At 53.3% G+C, this 4,103-nt stretch overlaps 1 pseudogene; it reads left to right on the top strand.

The window, feature by feature from the left end:
• Positions 1–315: 315 nt before the first annotated feature.
• Positions 316–4,103, top strand: part of LOC119349464 — a 4,476-nt pseudogene continuing 688 nt past the window's right edge.

The raw sequence follows: 4,103 nt of genomic DNA on the forward strand, positions 1-4,103 counted from the left end.
CCTTTATACGCCAGCAGTACAAGTAGGTAAAGCCACACGCATTAATCGGCACCTCATTATCTCTGGGATAGATACTGATAATCTGGGCGATCTCCAGCATCGTATGTGTTGTGTTGTGATCTCTCTACACGCAAACAGCAGTGTCTTTCTTTTCTGCGGGGTGCAAACAGCAGTGTCTATCCCGGCACTAATGCCATTAATAGTTTCCTTCTATTGTTTGTATATATACGCAGTGCAGGCTGCTGAATTCGTATTAGTACTCCCTCCGTTCCTAAATATAAGTCTTTTTAGACATTCCACTATAGACTACATACGGATATATATAGATATATTTTAGAGTATAGATTCACTCATTTTGTTCCGTATGTAGCCTCTTATTGAAATCTTTAAAAAGACTTATATTAAGAACAGAGAGAGTAGTAGAGATTTGACGCATTAGTGGCATTAATTAATCTGCTTGCTTGTGCATATCCAACCATCCATCTATCCATCTGTAGAGTATCCTTTTCTAAAAGAAAAATCCATCTGTAGAGTATATATATGCGGTGTACTTGTACTGCCTGCACAGGCTAGATCCCATAGGCATTGTTCAGTTTCGGTCGTGTGTGTCCTCCTTGCTTATTGACGATGCCGAACCTGACGGTGACCAGATCATCCGCGGAGGACCCTCATGCCGCTGCTGGCGAGCAGCAGCAGCTGCAGCGGCAAGCGGCGGACAAGGCGCCTCGCACCACCGAGGAGGAGCCGGCAGATTTTATCAATCTTTCCCGGTATAGTTGCCTGTTTCGTCTCACTGCTGGATTTTACCAATCTTTCTCGTCTCACTGCCTCATATTCTTTTCTTTCCCCACTTGACGACTGTTGTGACTGGTTGCAGAGTTTTCATGTCGATTTTGTTCTGTATTAGGATTTCTGTTTGGTCTGTCATGGCGGAAGATTCATGCTTTCGGCCGATTGTTTCCATGTCGTCTCTGCAGGCAGTTCCGTGTGTGCTTTTTTGTGCGGATTTCCGTTGAGCAGATCTTCGAGTGCTCGGGTTTTGCACTTCAGTTCTGCAGTTTGTAGACGTGGTTGCATTTTAGAACTAATTTTGGTTTTGGCTCCTTTGGTTTGTAGAAATTTTATAGGAATTCTATAGGATAGGATTTGCAAAGTTAAAATTCCTTTGAAGCCCTTTGGTTTGTAGGAATGGATTTCTATTCCTATATAGTTTAGAAATGAATCCTTCACATTTTGAGAAAAAAATTTAGCTTAGACTCAATGAAAAAATTTCTTATCCTATGCATCAAATGACATCTCTTTCTCTATAGAAATTGAGATGCATGTCATCTCACTTTCTATGACTTTCCTATTCCTATAACATTCTTATCCTATGAACCAAAGGAGGCCTTACAGTTCTCGCGATGAGGGGAAGAAGTTTTTGCTGTTGGTTTCATTTGTATCCCAAGTGCTTGACTTGGTTCTTGCGCGATCCAAATCTCTGGCTAACATCGTATCTGGATTGTCTGATCTCGTCTTCCGTGCAGGATCAACCTGGAATACGCTCCCGTCCCCAATGGCATCGGCAACGGCAGAGGCAACACCGCCACCAGGAAGCAAGCAGAACCCGCGCCGTCACCCACACCAAGCATGGACGACCGCGATGACGCCCCGGCCGTGGACGCCGACAGCTCGAGCCTCGCGTCCTACCTCGCCCGCGCCTCGCTCGAGCAGCGCCGGCCAGGATGGCGTCCGGCGTCCTCATCCGCTGCCATTGTGAGCGACCACCAGCTGCACAACGCCGCCGCGCACTCCTCGCAGGGACTCAACCTCGGCGGCGGGCTCTACAACTTGGCCACACAAGCCTCTGAGGCATCCAACAGCCACGATGGCAGGCTCTACAACCTCGCCGCCCAGGCTACCCAGGGAATCGACCTCGGCGGCGGCGGGCTCTACAACCTCGCCGCCCAGGCCACCTAAGGAACCGACCTCGGTGGCGGCGGCGGCAGCAGCAGCAGCCGCATCACCATCGCCGCGCCGGAAGACCCCGCGCCGCTCAATTGGGGCCGCAAGAAGTGCTCGTGCGCCCGCCGCGAGCCGCACGCGCCCACGTCCGCTCCCGCTCCTGCCCCCGCACCGGTGCCTACTCCCGCGCCAGCACCGGTGCCCACTTCCACCCCCGCGCCTGAGCCCGAGCTGATTCTCGCTCAGGCGCATTGCCGCGCCATCTTAAGGCTAAAGAAACGCCCGGCGGCGCAAGGCCAGTCCCAGCCATGCGCGGAGGCGGAGAAGCTGATGCCACCGCCGAGCGCCCGCGGCCCCGTCATCCTCGACACCTCGCCACACACTCCTCGTGTCGCCATCGTCTCGCCACGGCCACCTCGCGCCGCCACCCTCTCGCCACTGCCACCTCGTGTCGCCACCCTCTTGCAGCACAGGTACGCACGCCACGCCCCATTCTGTGTCGACGCCAGGTAAGATAGCCACCATGGGACCCGCTCGTCGCATTCTGTGGGCACGGGGTCAGGGCCGGGCCGGGTCTCGCTTGCGTCGCATTGTGGGTCCCCCTCCATTTTTTAGAAATAGTGGGGCGTTTCTTTACACAATTACACCATTTGTATTCTTGCCCTTTATACGTCAGCAGTACAGCAAAGTCAGTAACGCCACACGCATTAATCGGCACCTCATTATCTGCGGGATAGATACTGATAATCTGGGCGATCACTCTACACGCAAACAGCAGTGTCTATCCTGGCACTAATGCCATTAATACTTTCCTTCTATTGTATGTATACGCGGTGCATGCAGGCCAGACGAACTGGTGATATCACCGCTGAATCGGCATAGTAGTAGAGATTTGATGCATGCATTAGTGGCATTAGTGTGCTTGCTTGTGCATATCCAACCATCTATCCATCCATCTATAGAGTAGAGGTCATCTTGTACTGACAGGGCAGGCTAGACCGCATACACATTGCTCAGTTTCTACTTTTTAGATCACACCCATCTGAATTCTCGTTCGGGTCGTGTCTGTCGTTGCTGCGTGCGTACGTACTGATGCCGAACACGACGGTGACCAGGTCAACCGCGGAGGACGCTAACGCCGGTGCCGGCGGTGAGCAGCAGCAGCCAGCGCCGAAGGAGGAGGAGCCCAAGCAGAAGCAGAGGCCGCGTCGGCAAGCGTCAGCCAAGGCGGCCCACAGCAGCGCCGACTCCGAGCAGGAGCCAGCGGCCAAGGCGGAGCCTAGGCAGCTGACGCCGCAGAGGCAGCAGCCACCGCGCCAGGCGTCGATGAAGGAGAAAGGCAAGGCGCCGATGGTGCAGGAGCCCCCCGCAGTGGCGCCGCACGTCGCGGCCGCCGCGGTGGAGGCCCTGGCCCGGCCGCCGGTGCCGCTCGTCGAGACCCAGCTCACCCACAAGGAGAAGGAGGAGGACTGGTTCGCCATGACCGGCACCAGGCTGCCCTACCGCCCCCAGCAGCGCCGCCCCAAGGCCGTCGAGGACAAGCTCCAGGTACGCCACGCACCGCCATTCTTTTTTTGTCTGTCTTTCATGCATGCATTCGTCTCGGTGTTACTACGAGCGGTAAGGCTGACACGATCGGCGATGTGTTGGCGCAGAAAATATCTCCGGGGCAGACGCTGCCTGAGGTGACCAGGGCCAGGTACATGGTGCGCGTGAAGAAGCAAAAGAAGGTACCACTCCATCTCCTGCCACTGCACATTTTTTTTTACCAGCCAACTTTATTTTTACTTACATTTACACAGCACCGTCATTTCGTCATTAGAACAATGGCATTAGTTTTTATATGATTATTTAGACTTTTCAGATATTTGGATGATACTTATAAGGATTAGTGCTATACTGATACTGTACGTAGATGATTGTATACTTATTTGTATAGAGCTGGGAGGGTTTGCGCTTTCTATTTATCGTCCTAGCCGATGTCACGTGGGCCCGGACCATTGTTGACTGTGCATGCGAGCTCGGGCTGGCGTGTCTATGTGGCTGGCTGCCGACGTGCAGGTGTGGCCAGTACTGAGATTTTGTCATGTCTACACAGGGCCAGCCGTCGTGGAGGTCTTGGTAGCCAAGGCCCTGTTGCATGTTTCTATTTCAGATTT

The sequence above is a fragment of the Triticum dicoccoides genome, chromosome 1B (genome assembly GCF_002162155.2).
Source record: "Triticum dicoccoides isolate Atlit2015 ecotype Zavitan chromosome 1B, WEW_v2.0, whole genome shotgun sequence".
Classification (NCBI taxonomy): Eukaryota; Viridiplantae; Streptophyta; class Magnoliopsida; order Poales; family Poaceae; genus Triticum; species Triticum dicoccoides.